The sequence below is a fragment of the Podarcis bocagei genome, assembly GCF_964188305.1.
Source record: "Podarcis bocagei genome assembly, chromosome: 11".
Classification (NCBI taxonomy): Eukaryota; Metazoa; Chordata; class Lepidosauria; order Squamata; family Lacertidae; genus Podarcis; species Podarcis bocagei.
Window position 1 is genome coordinate 38,285,012 of NC_138136.1, and position 17,353 is coordinate 38,302,364.

At 42.4% G+C, this 17,353-nt stretch overlaps 1 long non-coding RNA gene across 2 annotated transcripts in view; it reads right to left on the minus strand.

Annotated features, from left to right (window-relative positions):
- Window positions 1-8,375: 8,375 nt before the first annotated feature.
- Window positions 8,376-17,353, minus strand: part of LOC308597411 — an 88,783-nt gene continuing 79,805 nt past the window's right edge. For both annotated transcript variants that reach the window (XR_014012954.1, XR_014012955.1), the window contains 3 exons: window positions 11,680-11,886; window positions 11,381-11,563; window positions 8,376-8,613 (listed from right to left, as the gene is read on the minus strand). This is a non-coding gene — a long non-coding RNA (uncharacterized lncRNA). The remainder of the gene's footprint in view (window positions 8,614-11,380; window positions 11,564-11,679; window positions 11,887-17,353) is intronic.

Genomic DNA, 17,353 nt, shown 5'->3' on the forward strand with positions numbered 1-17,353 from the left:
TGTTTGTCCTGGAGGATCTGCTGAGAGATAGATTTGTTTGTCGACCGAACGATGAGAACAATCAAAGCCTGTTAATGGCAGAAGTAAACTTGGTCTGGGTCAAAACTCTGGAATTGGCAACAGCCATGGAAGCAGCACTGAGGAACTTAGAGGATCTACACCTGAAGCCTCGTTAGACCCAGAGAGATTTCATAAGCAAATTCCAAACAAAAGTCCAGGCCACAGAAAGGTGCTTCTGTTCATTCAACCTTAGCCTGCAGTCATAAAATGTCCCAGTACCACAGAGGCATCAAAACAAGAGACTCTACCAGAAAACATAGAAAAAGCACGTGATATAGAGAATGCACTATTATGTCATGAAAATAACAACAACAACAACATAAAAAACAGAAGACTTGCTGTCTTGATAAAGAGGAAGGAGAAGAGAAGGTGATTCATCTGGGACATAATGCCAAGTCAAACCAAGGCTTAGCATGAATGTGGGGTCCTAGGGAAGATATCACGGCTGTGATCTTTTTAGCTTGGTGTAGACCAGCAGCTAAGCCAAGGTTTGCTTTATTGTGTTGCCCAAACCTGGGCTTGTGATTAAGTTAACTGCTCCTTAACCACATACTCTAGCCAATGTTTGGTTAAGGAGGAGAGGGCATGACACAAGCCTAGGTGCAGATGATATGCTAAGACAAACCTTAGCATAGCTGCCATGCTGAGCTAAAAGGACTAGAGAGAACCAAGCAGCCATCCCAGTACGCCATGGTTTAATATACTATTCAGAATGGGCAACAACCATACTAGCAGTAGCCAAGACAGTTTATACCAGCCACATTTATGGCAGCTCCAGTGTCACAGTAGACTACAGTAAGTGTCCAAGTAAGACAATTACCTCATTTGCAGAGGAGAAGCTGAACAATTCAAGTTGGATATTTTGTATAGACTGCTTTGTAGGCTAAAGAGGCCCCAAAGCGACACATAAGAAAAGAAGATACAAATGGAAAAACAACTATAATATAACATTAATCAGCAAAACAAGAAATCAAACGCACACAATCAGTATCCAGATGTGCCCTAGTTTATTAGTGGATGAAATCAGAGGAGGACTTCGATAAATTTATTATCAAAAGCACCAAAAAGGGTTTATATACTAGTACATTACACCACTTTTAGCATCCAGGATCTTCTGGCAAGGCAGCTCCAGGGGGTCGTGAGACATAATTGGAAAGCCCCTATTAATTTCCCCAGCTTACAGTTACAGTATATTAAGGTTCTATAGCGTGGATTAAATTCTTGTTCCTCTAATATTGGCTTTTGTCACCCTGCTTCCCTGCTTTTCCTCACTCTTGCCTTCCTGACAGCCACAGGAAAATTGTGCAAGAGATTCTTAGAAAATGTTGACAGACCAGACCATTGCTTTGTTCACAAATGCACTTAAAACTTTCATAGGCAGAATCTGCAAGCCCCACACCACTTCCCCAGTCATGTTCACCACCTAGGAATTGTGGGTTAGCTCCTTCAAATAAATTGCAGGAGCAACACTGATGTAATTACATGTGTGAAAAGGAAGAGCAAGAATACTTTCCAAGCAATTAAAAACACCACTGAAAACCTTTGCTGACAACATCTTCATAATGTTAAAATTGCAAGTTCTTTCCTGATGAACTGATCTTTTGATTAAAATGGCAACATATAAGTTGCAAGAGAGGGAGGGAGGAGAGAGAGAGATAATACTGCTGATAACAAGGTGGATCAGACTCTGAGGTTTGTGCAATTTAATATCTCAGAGGTTATCATATTCTCAGGCCATCTGAACATTTCTAAATTTCCTTCTAAGAAAATAAAAAGGAACTTAGATCTGAGAGTGTTTCCTCCCGGGCTTCCAGTTCTGCTCTGCCTTAATGGAGAGCAGGTGATCGTTGGTGAAGGAAAAACAAGGACGATTGAGGGTCATTATCCTTGCAAATTCCCCACAGGGACAGGAAGGAATGGGCTTCACTTGCAGTTTGTCTGGGTACCTGATTCTCACTCCGGAATGGAATGTGGGGGGCAGGGAGGCACTGAGTGCGAAAGCACTTCACCTGCCGAAAACCCTCCAATGCTGCCATTACGAAGCAGAGGCTCTCCTGTTAATTAGAGCTTAATTTGACTAAAGTACAGGTGTGTGCTAGAAGAGATGAGATCACAATCTGCGGAACAAATTAAATGCAAGGACTTAAAGGTTAGAACTTGAGATAAGACTTCACTCAGTTCAAAAGACAGTGGAGGGAGGGGAGCCTGCAATTTCATTATTTAGAGTTTTCTTCTCTACATATATGATTCAGCAACCCTCTTCTGAATGTTAGTTCAAATTATATTTGTACAAGCGAGGATGGAAGAAATTTATTATAAATATGAAATATAATATCAAATGGAACTGTGTGTGTAAAAAAAAGGAAAAGGGGAGAGAAGCTCTATTTTGCAAAAGGTTTATGATGGAAACTTAGAGCTGACTCTTCCCCATCCTTTATTATTAATGAAGTGAACTGAATAATGCTAAGAGGACTTGGTATTTAATTTAATTGGATATATAATTGCTCATATATCTTCTATTGGAAGGAAGGATGAAAGGAGTCTGTGAACTGCCAAGGAACCTATAAGGTTCTTTACTGAGTCATCTGCAGTTCAACAGACTGCTCTTCTTCCCAGGCTGAGAGAAAAATGTTGACAACAGGTAACATTTCCTGGGACAGAGTGACTTTTGCAGCTGTTGTTAAAGTTGAAAAACAACAAAGCACAGGATGGAACGATGGAGAAATTTCTGGAACAACAATGGGATATCAGCTCTGCCCAAGGCATGATGGATAACAGCAACAACCGGGGGAAAGAAAGACATAACATCTTACAAGGACAGGAAGAAACACCACAGACAGAATAATTGCCACACACAGGAAGAACAAGGATATAGTTTGAGTTCCTCACTTGTACTTTTATAAATCATTTAATGTGTCAACACAAATATAAGTTATTAATATTGCTGTTGTTGTATGAGCGCTTATTATTATGATGGGAATGTAATTGAAATTAATAAGATTTTGGAATGCAAAAATAAAGAAAATCAACAAATCTAGCACACGGGGGGCACTTTAACTAAATTACATAATTTGGTATTTGAATGATTGGTATTAATAATTGTAGTATAAATTGGTATTGTTATAATGAGGCTATTATTGAACTGTAATTGAAAACTCATACAAATATTATTTTAAATATATATTATTTTACAAAGAGAGTGTTTCCTCTCTCAAATAATTCTTAGCTAATTATACATGTGTCAGTGACATGCTGGATTTTTATTTAGGTAAACTTCCTTCCAACTTTTAGAGCAATCTGTGCATTAGGAGGGGGGGGAATAGTCATTCTGGGTGTCTGGCAGTTTTGACTTTGAAGGAAGCTTACAGCTTGAGGCTGAGACCTCATGAATTATAATGGGAAAGCACAATGGGGTGGCTCACTCTTGATATCTCTAACACATTCCCTGCCAAGTTCAAAAATTATGAAGGTAATAATCAACTATGTTTCACTCATTGATATTCATGAACATAACAAAGTTTGGTCCATTAATTCAAAAGACAGTGGCCTAGTGGGCTACCAGCTACTGTGGGTGCTTCAGAGTCCTCTTCGGGCATAGAAAGGAATGGAGATATGCAAGAAATCACTCTGGCATTTCTTTTCAAAGCTGGTACAATGAATTCTATCAACAATAGCACTGAAGCAACTTTAGCTGCTGTGACTGGATGGTAGGTGGAGGCCTGCAGGCAAGTCTTCTACAATTCTCTGAACATAGCTAGATATGGGCAGAATGAGTCTCTTTAAAACTCACCTGCTTGTTCATGTGTCTAGTCTACGCAGCCAGATCTTACAAACATTTCACTCAGTAAGTCCATCTGTCTTCAGTTTTCAAGCCTGCAGCCCCAAGCTGGAGAGTTTTGCTGAAGCCTGTTTAATATGCTTAACTGCTATCTGTCTTTTTGCATCTTTGCTAATTTTACGGAGCTTTCTTTTCTTCATAAGGACTATGCTTGTTTTCTCTAATGATGCCCTCAATTGCCCCTGCATGGAGGGCAGGATGTACTGGCACAGTTTATGCAGATTTCCTCCAACAACCGTTTGGTTTTCTTTGCCTGTGCTTGCCTCCGGATCTTCACTTGCACTCTTAGTCTCTGCATGTTTTAATACCTTTTAACCTTCGCTTTTGGAGATCTATCAACTTTTTCCTGTACGATCTTGAGCTCTTTTTAAAAGTCTGTTCTATTTTCAGTCTAATAACCACTTGAAGCCTTGACTGGGATTTAGTGCAGCGGCTTCCAGTTTCCTTATCCTGGTTCGAAAAACACACACAAAGAATTATTGTTTCTTTGTTTCTGTTTTAAAAAAATAAAGGAAAAAATTGCAATCCTTTCCAAAAAGAGTGGGGAGTGGGCAAGGGCAGAATGTTCCTCTATGTGTTGTGTATATCTCATAATACCTTTTTCTTCTTCAGTTTTCTAAAACTAGTGTTGGGGTGCTGAAAGGATTCATTCTGCATTGCCAAAAACTGCAGAGTGGATTGAAGAGGTTCAAGCCACAGACTTGCCTCTTTGTGCAAGGCCAGGGGATTTTATTATTAAATTTGTATGCCACCCTTTTAGCATTCCCTATGCTATGCTATTTTACTTTCTTGGGCTCCATGATCACTGCAGATGGTGACAGCAGCCATGAAATTAAAAGACACCTGCTTCTTGGGAGAAAAGCAATGACAAACCTAGATAGCATCTTAAAAAGTAGAGACATCACCTTGCCGACAAAGGTCCATGTAGTTAAAGCTATGGTTTTCCCAGTAGTGATGTATGGAAGTGAGAGCTGGACCATAAAGAAGGCTGATCGACAAAGAATTGATGCTTTTGAATTATGGTGCTGGAGGAGACTCTTGAGAGTCCCATGGACTGCAAGAAGATCAAACGTATCCATTCTTAAGGAAATCAGCCCTGAGTGCTCACTGGAAGGACAGATCCTGAAGCTGAGGCTCCAATACTTTGGCCACCTCATGAGAAGAGAAGACTCCCTGGAAAAGACCCTGATGTTGGGAAAGATGGAGGGCACAAGAAGAAGGGGACGACAGAGGATGAGATGGTTGGACAGTGTTCTTGAAGCTACCAGCATGAGTTTGACCAAACTGCGGGAGGCAGTGGAAGACAGGAGTGCCTGGTGTGCTCTGGTCCATGGGGTCGCGAAGAGTCGGACACGACTAAACGACTAAACAACAACAACAATGCTATGCTAGGCCCCTGCCTCACCTATTTTAAGACCTCTGATGTGATGAGTTGGCAATGGCTTCTCCAGGCTGCACAAATGCCTCACTGGAGACACATTTCACTAGTGGCATTGCTACCGCAGAGTACTGTTTGCTCTCCCACCTGCCCTGGTTGCTGACTGTGTCCACGGCCTCACTTAACAGGTAGTGCTAAGGGAAAGAAGAGGCCTCTTTTTGTTTGGGAGGATAAAACAAAATGGACCTGTTTGTTTGTGACTTGGACAGTAAGGAGGGAAGAGAGCTTCATTTTTCTTCTTTATTCTTCCCCACCAATATAAAGAAAGAGGAAGGGACCCATTCTCTCTCCCTTTTTACCAGGCAGTGGTGCAAACTCCTTATCCAAGTTAAACTAATTCCATAAGGGAGACTGTTATAGAGAATCAGGTCTTCTTGAAGACTTTGTGGTTTTCTGAAGCATTTCCTAGATGTCTTCTTGGTCTCCCTGCAAGTTCAGCCATCCCAGTGGATCCATGTGCAGGAATGCATTTTGGTTCTCAGGGGAAGAATTGTAGAAGACTAAGGTGGAATCTGCACACATATAAAAAAAAAGTTCTGAAAATGCTTTTTCGAAAACCGTTTTTAAAAATACATTGAATTTTCCATAAGGCTCACCATCGCCATCTAATGTCACATTGCATATTGCACTTAAAATACACTTAAAACATTTTATTTGCAGCTGTATAGCTGAGTCCTAAGAGCAGCAGTGCCTGAGATTCTCTCTCCTAATATATTTATTTTCACAAAGCAATTTCCCCTACTTTAGATGCATTTCTGTATGTTGTTTTCACTTACAGTGGTACCTCGCAAGACGAATGCCTCGCAAGACAAAAAAGTCGCTAGACGAAAGGGTTTTTGGTTTTTTGAGTTGCTTCGCAAGACGATTTTCCCTATGGGCTTGCTTCGCAAGACGGAAACGTCTTGCAAGTTTGTTTCCTTTTTCTTAACACCGTTAATACAGTTGCGACTTGACTTCGAGGAGCAACTCATAGAACGCGGTGTGGTAGCCTTTTTTGAGGTTTTTAAAGACTTTGGTGATTTTTGAAGCTTTTCCAAAACTTTCCCGACACCGTGCAACGCAAGATGAAAGAAATCGCAAGACGACAAAACTCGCGGAACAAATTAATTTCGTCTTGCGAGGCACCACTGTATATGCATTATGCACACAATGCGCTAGTATATGCATTTTTGTACATATTACTTGGTTGGAGAACTTCATTGAGAAATTCAGAGAGGTGCACCTTTTGCATGGTGAGTTGCAGTTTGCTCATTGTTTAAGAAACTGCAAATTAGGCAAATTCACTTTGCAATGTGAACTGAATCAAATTCCTCCTCCATCTCTACCCATGACATATCAGGGGAGTTTGGGGGCAGGCTCAACCAGGAAAGGTGTGTGGAGAGAGAGAGAGAGAGAGAGAGAGAGAGAGAGAGAGAGAGAGAGAGAGAGAGAGATTTGCCTTCAGATGGAGTCGATCCTCTGCTTCCCAAGTAGCCTTTTCCACTCAGTCTCTGACTTTTCTGCTCTCTGAGGCTAGTATAGAGTTTCACTGGCACCTCTAGACTTATTGGGACCCAAAGACCTACCAATTCTCCCTCCCTTCCCATCATTCCCCATCGTTTCCATACCAATTTACATATACAGTGGTACCTCGGGTTACATATGCTTCAGGTTACAGACTCTGCTAACGGAGAAATAGTGCTTCAGGTTAAGAACTTTGCTTCAGCATGAGAACAGAAATCATGCTCCAGCGGCATGGCGGCAGCAGGAGGCCCCATTAGCTAAAGTGGTACCTCAGGTTAAGAACAGTTTCAGGTTAAGAACGGACCTCTGGAACGAATTAAGTACTTAACCCGAGGTCCCACTGTACACCTTTTTCATATGTAGCTGTGTGGTGGCTGTAGCATCACCAATAGCCTTGGTTTTGTGTCCCTCATGGAAGTTGCCATCTGATGCTGCGGTAACTGAATGCACAAATGAATAGACATGTGAGGTCAGCGTTTGGGCAACAGTATCACGAAGGTTGGTCATTTTTGCTACTATTCCTGAGTTAATTAAAGAAACAGAGCTTTAAAGGCAACTGTGAAATTTGTTGCACAATAAATGCACAGCCTTTCCCCTTTCTAAATCCAGTTTCACTTCTTTCCTTTCCCAACTGATCCAGGGCCCTACTCTCTCTGCCGCCGCCTCTCTCCATGTTGCATGCTTCATTTCCATGGGGGAGGGATGTCTTATGGAGGGCATTTCCCCCTCTGCTTATCTTTTTACTGAGCCATCTGGTAGGTTTAGTTCTGAACCAATAAGAGCAGAGGGTGCAATATCTTTATATGTATCTCGTTAGTCACCCAGCAGATCAGGGCTGAAACCTGATGTAAGAAAAAATGACTTACCTCCCCGACTCCCCAAATAGAAGACCTCTCAAATGAACATACTGTCAGTCTATGCCTAAGGGTGGGTTTTTTTACTCCCCCCCCCCAAAAAAAATCTCATTTAAAAGCTCACATGAGGAATGACAGGGTGGGATTGTGGTGAGATAATGTAACAAATTAAGACTCTGTTCTATCGAATATCCCCATAAAGACTTGAGTGGGGAAAATGTTACCCTGAAGGGCTGTTATGCCTAGGGCAGAGCTGGATTTAGGTTTGATGAGGCCCTAAGCTACTGAAGGTAATGGGGCCCTTTATATGTCCAGCTGTCCTTTGTCAAAAACAAATTGTCACTGTTTTTTTGTGTTGAATACCGTATTTTTCGCTCTATAAGACGCACCAGACCATAAGACGCACCTAGTTTTTGGAGGAGGAAAACAAGGGGAAAAAATTCTGAATCCCAGAAGCCAGAACAACAAGAGGGATCGCTGGGCAGCAAAAGCAGCGATCCCTCTTGCTGTTCTGGCTTCTGGGATAGCTGCGCAGCCTGCATTCGCTCCATAAGATGCACACACATTTCCCCTTACTTTTTAGGAGGGGAAAAGTGAGTCTTATAGAGCAAAAAATACGGGTATATGATATACGGTAATTTATGGACCTAACAGGTCCATACACAACACAAAACACTGTTGCTGTATGTAGGTTTTATTTTATTTGTTTTTATCTTATATTTTGGAAATGTAGATCCAGTTTTTTCCCCTAAAATTTTTTTTGGGGGCCCCCAAGACAGTGGGGCCCTAAGCTATAGCTTGTTTAGCTTATATGTAAATCCGGCACTGCCCTAGGGTCATTGTGAAGGCTTCTACTTCCTCCAAGGATTTTGGGGGATCCATCTCTCTGTTGGTTTGCATTGTGGAAGGCATCGATCTGCCTGAAACATAAACAGATTTTAATTAATTTCCCCAAATCACTGGGGAAATAATTCCCTGTGATTGAAAACTGGCACTGTCTGTCATCACGAAAGGTCTGCCTGCCTCTCTGCTCCTTCCACTCTTGAACTTTTGGTGTTTTTCCTGTCAGCTTGTTTTGTCTGTGAGAAGAGGAAAGGTTTTTTGACAGGCACAGACGCAAAGCAAGTTGGAAGGTTAGGGAGTCCCTGATCCACTTGAGATGCCTTGTTAATAACATGGTCAGACTTGGAAATAGGAGAGCCTTCCCCAAATCACCCTGATTCAACTCTTAATTTGGGGCGCACACAGAGTTGAGGCACTCCTCTGCCTTTGAGTATCAGTTATGACATCTGTGCTCATTCTGCTTGTCTTTCCTTATTCTCCCTTTTAGTGTTGTTCTTTTGTAGATCATTTATCCTGTCTTACTGTGAATTCTTCATAGCTGTGTACAGATTTTTTAAAGCTAAACCTGTCAAAGTCAAAATTTGTTTAAGCATTCCTCCAGACGCTTCTTCCTTTTCCAATTCTTTCTGTTACTTTGTCAGTTGGTGATGTTCCCGCTTATCTTTCTCCTCAAGCTAGTGAGGCTGGTGCCATGCCTTCCCTTCATTTTTTCTCAGAGGCCATAACTGGCTAAGTCTTGTTATTTTCAGCTGTCAAATATTGTTCAAATTGGGTACTTTCTTTAATTCCATTCTTACTTTGATTTGTTGTTTCATTTTTCTCTTGATTGACTAATTTATAATGAGATCTTAGTCATTCCTCTTTATTGCCTCCTATTTCCAATCTTCTCGTTCTGTTTTGCATTCCTCTCACTACCATATTTCTTTCAGCATGCACTTTTATATAAAGGTTTTTATTAAGTTTTTCAATTTTACATCTTAAAATAAACATTTTACGTACTGTCAGATCTCCAACGATTTTATCTTTCATTCCTGCATATTTTGCTATAACCATTTTAGTTCTCAACTTTTACATCACTCAAACATTAATTACACTGTTGATTTTATCTTAATGCTGCCAGCGTTTTCAGCTGTGTACAATCATATTCCGTATACTCAATAAATATTTTTCACTCTTCTTTGAATATATGTTCTTCTCACTCTCTTATTCTGTATGTTAAACCTGCAAGCTCTGCATATTCTAACATCTTAATTTGCCAGTCCTCTTTGTCTGGGACCTCCCTCACTTTCCATTTTTGGGCTAACAAAACCCAGTCCGCTGTTGTTGCATACATAAATAAATTTTGCTGACATTTAGACACCTCAGTCTGAATTATTCCCAACAAAAAGGACTATGGTCTTTTTGGGAAAGTTATTTTAAACCTTTTTTTCAACTCAGTATAGATCATTTCCCAATATTCTTTTACCTTTTTACATGTCCACCACATGTGAAAAAATGTTCCCTCCATTTTCTGCTTTATACATCTTGGCCAACCTCCTCAGAGTTAAATACCATCTGTGAATCATTTTCATATAATTCTCTTTCAGTGAATAACATGCAGCACATTTCAAATCGTTCTTCCAAAGTTTCTCTCAGAGGCTTAAATCTATGTTGTGCCCTATACCTATTGCCCAGTGTGTCATTAAAGCTTTGACTAGCTCATCTTTTGTTTCCCATTCTAACAAAAAGTTCTACATTTTGGACAATAGCTTGTCCTTATTTTGTAATAATTGTCTTTCAAATTGTGAGCTTTGGTCCAGGAATCCATTTTTTTAAATGCTGTAACTTAAACAGCATATCATGTAGCTGATGATACTGTAACCAGTCAGTAACTCGGCTCCTTACGTCTTCCATTGGTTTCAGTCTGGGTTCCCTCCCTGTAAGGTCCAACAGATTCCTATAGGTCACCCATTCTTTCTGCATGCACTTTTGATCTTTTCATCATTGCTTTCTTTTTCTGTTTCACATTTAGTTTAAGATTCTATTACTTACTGTCTAATGTGGGGATAGTTAACAAGGTGCCCTCCAGATATGCTGGGGCTCCACCTCCCTTCCCCCCCCCCTCTGAACCTGGCCATGCTGGCTGGGGCTGATGGGAGCTGTAGACATTTAGAAGGCACCCTGTTCAATTATCCATTCTCTGTCTTCTGCTTATCTTTCCACTTCCTCACCAGTCTCCACTTATGGAGAGGTCTCCTGTATCCTAAGGCTTCTGGGACAGCCAGGGACCATGGAGTTATCCATATGATTCATTTATTTTGGCTTGCCTATCTCTAATTGCTCTGATTTTTAGTTTCATTGTTAGTCCCATTCATGCCATGTGTTTTATTTAGGACCTAGTTTTTTATAATATTTTCAGCTTATAAATATATTATGTGCCATGTGTCTGCATCAATTCTAAAAATCTGTTGTGAGTCTATACTGTGCGCAAGGACAACTTTCAGAAAATGGGCAGAGAAGGAATGCCATCAAAGACCTCAGAAATTCAATAGATAGCATTTTTTAAAAAATTCTTTTGGCAGAGATAAAGCCTTGCTGGGACTGTACATAAAATTCTTCAATATAATAAAGTAATTAAAGTGTCATTTCAGATAAACTCTGTTTGTTACTTTTGTTTTAAATGTGGTGGTTGTGCAATAAATTGTCTGAAGCAAGTGTTTGAATCTGGGCTTTTACAACTGCGTGGCTTCCTTTTCACTGATTATCTACCAGCCTCTTCCAAGAAGTAAGTAGCCTGTATGGCACAAACTAAATGTAGCAAAGGATGAGTTGATGATTGCAAGCAGAAGTCACTGGCACTCATACCTGCAAGATGGATTCTTGATGTGGAATATTTTCTCTCTTTAGGTGCATGTTGGAATCTCATGCTTCAGTTGTACTAGATGAACTGTCTTGTTCCCTGCGGTCCCATTACCCATTAGTTTTCACATTAGGGCCAACTTGCTTGGTAAGGTGTTTCTATAACCATTGTACCTGAGGCAGTTAGATCTAGAGATACACAATGAGGTGTGGTATTAAGTGAATCTCTCCCTCTCTCTTGTTCTGAGAGAGAGAGAGAGAGAGAGAGAGAACAATGTGTTCCCATCAATGTATTATTCACCTACCAAATTTTCACCTGGTTGTTTTGAAGTCTCAGTTGCTCTCAGCTTTCAGCACTCAGGTCACATTTATTTTCAGGAAGACTCAAAAGGTTACAATTACAACTGCAGGTTATTCACGTGTCAGGGGTTGACCCACATATTCTCTCCCTTCTCTCACGTACTTGTTAATTTCCATTTAGCTTTCTAGACTGCTGTCCCCAGTGATTGTTTCTGGTTTATGAGAGAAATTTTAAACATAATAAAACATAAAGAGTTTTATTTAAAATATATTCATTCTCAAACCAGCCACGCTGAATAACTGAGAAGACAGGATGATCAGATCAGCCTGGTAGCATATTGATTGCTGTTCCCTGTATCCATGAAAGCCCACCCTGTTTCTCATCATTCCTTTCTCTCCCCAGGGAGAGGATACCCCACTCCTCACAGTCACAGTTGACAGACAGGAGGAGTTTGAAGTGCAACAGATCCTGAGCTCTCGCTGTCATCTCAGTAGGCTTCAATATCTGATCCACTGGAAGGGTTGGAGTCCAGAAGATTATCTGTGTAAGAACACAGACAGTATTCATGCTTCTCACTTAGCTGGGAACGTTATCCAGAGAAACCCAATCCCAATGACCAGGGTGTGTGGCAGCACTTGGGAGAGGGGATTATGTCAAGAGTCACATGGAGGTGTGACGGAGGACATGGTCAGATCCTGATAAGTGAGAGGAGCTTGGGAAGATAGATCTGGAGGACTCTGGGGAAGGTCCTTGGGGCATGAGGGTAGTTGACTTTGAACTCCAAAAGATGTCTGATTCCGATGAGATTCCCCAGAGGTTAGGGACTAGAGAGCCGCCCTCTGAAGGAAGATCTATCAAACTCTCAGAAGTTTGTGTCATTACCTCAGGCCTGGAGGTGCCTGCCTTGCGTGATGGAAGCCCAAGAGACAGTGTCCACCTTGCCTTCGCCACCCAGCCTGCAACTTCCACCACCAGCAGAGAAGCCTACACAACACAGATAAGAGAAGATGGGCAATGGTGGTGGTGTGGCAGTGGGATGTGTGTGTGGCATGTTCCTGTTTTGCCTCAACTGGAGTAATGTGATGTGCTGCCCCTTCATAACCTCCTTTCCAGACACACACCTCTCAGCTTCTCCAGCCAAGGAGCTGGCTCTGGAACCTTCCTCTGTGACACAGGAGCCTCTCCATTCAGGGAAGGCAGCTGAGAGTAGTAGCAGCAGCAGCAGCAGTAGTAGTATGCAATAGTAATAGCAATAATAATTTATTATTTATACCACACCCATCTGGCTGGGTTTCCCCAGCCACTCTGGGCGGCTTCCAACAATATATTAAAAACACAATAAAACTTCAAACATTAAAATCTTCCCTAAACAGGGCTGTCTTCAGATGTCTTCTAAAAATCAGATAGTTGTTTATTTCCTTGACATCTGATGGGAGGGCATTCTATAGGGCGGGCGCCACTACTGAGAAGGCCCTCTGCCTGGTTCCCCCTAACTTCGCTTCTCACAGTGAGGGAGCCACCAGAAGGCCCATCAGTAAACCTGATGCCAAGCCAACATCCGCTCTGCCTCCATCACCTAGGGCACAGAGACACCAATTCCAGCATCCATGACCCTCCCCTAGCCAGCCCACTAGAAGGAGTGCCCATTTACTTGCCCAGTCCCTGGCCGCTTGCCATGCTAAATTTTGGGCCTGCCCCATCCTCCCAAAGGAAAGTGCAGGGAGCATGTTGCTTATTGGTTCATTGGCTTAGCTTGTGCTAGCCATGCTTTTGACATCTTGTGCAACTTGCCTTATGTACTGTTCCGATCTGAAAATAAAAGTCTTTGGCAAAAACCAGAGTCATGAGTCCCTGTTCATCATCAAATGAGGAAAGCCAGGACAAATCCTTGCAACCCCAAGATTGGCACACTGTGTGGGGAAGAATTTTAATGTATTTATCTTATTACATGTATATCTTACCCTTCTAGCCTGATGGAACTCAGAGCGGCGTACATTAAGTTCCCAGGCTGTTTCCCTCCAGGCACTGATCAGACCCAGACCTGTTTAGCTTCAGCACGGCTCTGTATCATGTGTCCCCAGGTCATCTCCTTGGACATGAAATGCCTTCTATCTGGCACCAGCATCTAACCACTGCACTCTCAAGCATTTCTCACTACTGCTTTAACTTAGCAAGTCCTCCCTCCCTCCCATCGCACACCCATTATAGATCTGGCAGCTTATGGGCCACACATTCCACTGTATTTTATTACTAACAACTCAGGCTGCGAGGTGAAAGAGACTGGCATCCATCGCTAGGTTGTAGCATACTTTGTGAACTTGGCAAGGCGTGCGTAAGAGATGTCTTTCCAACAGAATTACTGGTGGTGCGTGTGTGTGTGTGTGTGTGTGAGAGAGAGAGAGAGAGAGAGAGAGAGAGAGAGAGAGAGAGAGAAGGGAGGAATGAAAAGGAAGTAAGTGTGGAGGTTGGTTTGCTTATCTGAGCAATCAGATTGCTCTGCCTCTAAATGTGCATTTGATTTATTATGTTTACCTATTAGATAGTGAGCTGAAACTATTTAAATTATCTGGCCAAGAATAACCCAAGCGTACTTGCCCCTCCCCCCCAGCAACCTCTGAGTGCGTGTGCAAACATGAACAAACACCAGCACTCTAAGCTCTACTTCTGATAATCTTTCTCCGTCTGCTTTTTATTATTTATTTTTTTAGGAGTCTGAAATGAACAAATGGCCTGCTTTAAATTATATCCTGTACCGGAGACCTGGGCATGCAACTTACTTCACTAGCTCCCATGCACCTTTAAATTATGTGGCCATCACTTGTGTAGCAGGATTGTGGTACAGGCCTCACAGGCAGACACTGGCAAGGCTACACAGATCACATTATTGCATGGGTAAACTGTCCTTGAACATGTTCTCTACTGATTTAGGAAAGCAAAGGGCCATTCCCCACATCCAAATCTGATTTACAGTATTGGTTCCCACCTTTGGCCTTAGTTTCTGAAGGGATAAATTCTGGAAGTGATTTCCCATGATTCACAGTGTTTTGGCAGTAGCTCGTGATGCTATTCCATTCTTTTAATGTCTGAGGAATTTAATAATGTATAGATTTTTTCTGAATGACCACCCTGCTGTTGGTGTCTATCCAGCTTATGTTCCTTACTGTTACTAGCAAAAAACTAAGACGCTGCCACTTGTTTCTGACAATCATTATGAGAAGGATGGGCAGCCTGCTTCTGAAGGGATCTCCCATCAACAGTGCTCAAATTAGCAGGGAAGGGAAAGAAAGGAAGAGGCCCTTAACTGAACCCACAAGCCCCACTCCAGGGACTTGGCAGAGGAGGAATGGTGGAGACTGCCTCCCCAGCCTGACTCTTCCAGAGAAGAAGTCAGTTCAGAATTACAACAGGGTTTGAGGGAGGTCACAGCTCAGAGGAAGATGAGGGGAAGAGTTGGGAAATAATGGGAGAGGAGGAGGAGGCAGAGCTGGAGCATCAGGCTGACATGCTATCACTAGAAAGCATTCCAGACCCTCCATCTCCCAGAACCTGGTGAGCCTTAAAAGTAGGAGAGCAAAGAGCTCAAAGACAAATGGCCCTGAGTGACAATTGTCTTCTTTGATGAATGAGGAAGTCGGAGAAAAGGAGGTGGGGTGGAGATTTACTCATGGGAGACTGTTTAGGATTTCCAGTGGGCTAGGATTGGAATTGTCTGTAATCCTGCCACTTAATTCACATTGAGTTTGCGCAGTTTGCGTAATTGATGCACAATACAGAACCAAGAGAACTGGTTTTTATTGACGTAGAGCACGTTCCCTCCTTCTGTCTTTTCATGCAATGTACTCCGACTGTAAGCCATGGTTTTTGCCAGTTTTTGATGCCAGAGCATCATGAATCCATCAGTTTTGGAGGTTCACCTTTTCCTGTTGCTTCAGATTGTGGTCTTGACATCCTAAGCCTGAATATTTTGGAACAATAGCAGTGGTAGTATGCATATCCCAGTCATGGTCAACGTCTCCTCTCCTCATCTTATGAAATGCCCATATGCTAGTGGTGGATTGCAAGCTATCTTGTCACTGTCATTGGGACAGCCTGTTGGTGAGTGCAATCCAGGGCTTTTGTGCCTCTTCCTTATGCAAGAATCTCTAGTGTTTGGCTTCTTTACAGAGGCCCAGATGGCACATTTGCATTAACTTGCATAGAACTACTACCTAAACAATTCCTCAGTTTAGTTAACACCTTGATATAAACAACTTAACAGTGCACCTCTGTTTCCCCATTTTTATCAGTCCATCTGGGACTTTGTTGACTAATCTATGCTTTGTGAAGGGATTTGGCCTAGGCTCAGGGTAGCTGTAGTTCGTTCCTACACTTGCATTCCTGATCCCACAAAAATCTTAAACGTTTTTAAATGCGCAAAAAAAGAAATAGAAAAGAAGAGGTGGTGGTGTCTGGTATGTGGATGGTTTTATACTATTGTACATTGTATTTAAATTCTAACATTTATTTCTAAATTTGCACCTATACCTTTGCATCAACACATGCAAGTATTATGCAAGCCTCTTAAGTCCTTCTTTTCAGCGATGCATCTCCTCATTTGGGGCAATGCGTTAAGTGGCCACTCTAGTCTCAGGCAGAGAGTGCTTCCCATCACTGGGTACCTTGAACTGACAATACCAGGGGTTGAATCTGACACCCGCTGTGTCAGGGAATGGTCGGAACAGGAAGACTGGGAAGTGTGCACTCAGTCTGATCAGCTTCTGTCCGAAGACGATGAGGAGGGGGAAGTTTTGCCCTCCCCTTGCCTACAACAGTTTCAGGAGGAGAGGGAGAGAGAGAGATGCCATACCATCCCAGGAGGAATTATCTAGTTACAAGATAGTGGAAGAAGAAGGGGAGGTGAGAGTGCAGCCTGCAGAGACCTCCCTGGAGAGTATGGGGGATCCTCCATCTCCACAGGCCCGTCGGTCCTTCTGCATCCTAGAACAGAGGAGGCAGAGGGGTGGGACTACTGGGAGTACCCGTTGGCACTCAGGATGTTGCTGGGGACGAAAGAGGCGGGGCCCAGAGCAGCCAACGTCTCTCTTTGTGTGGAGACATGGATTCCTGGCATGCATGCAACCGGATAATTGAATAAAAAGGAGTATGAAATATGAACTGTTTGTTATTCTTGCCTTTGATGCTTCTGGAGGAGGAGAGGACTCTCTATGCCTGGCACTCTGTAGGCCAAGCAGGGCCACTCACCTATGGCCCCACTCCCATACTGTGGACAAGCAAAGAGCTATGAAGAGTACAGGAACACCTCAGCAGAATGGGTATTATGTGGCTCCTGTAGTATGCCACAGCACTGTCTGTCTGTCTGTCTGTCTGTCTCTCATGCACGCACACTGCTGCACAGAAGGAATTCATTTCATTTCATAGTGCAAAAGATGTATCAGCAACAATACTCCGACTTTCCCCTCAGGACATCCAAACTTCTATGACTGCTACAAACTAATACGCTGAGCAGGATTATGAAAATCCTCTCATAACATGCCAAATCACTGTATGAATCTTTTAAAATATTATTCAGCAAGTTGAGCTGAACTCTGGGACAGCTAGGCCCACGTTGTCACTGTGTTATATAAAAGTGCCATCAATTACCTTAAAAAAAAACCCCCACCTACCCGCCACCAAACCCC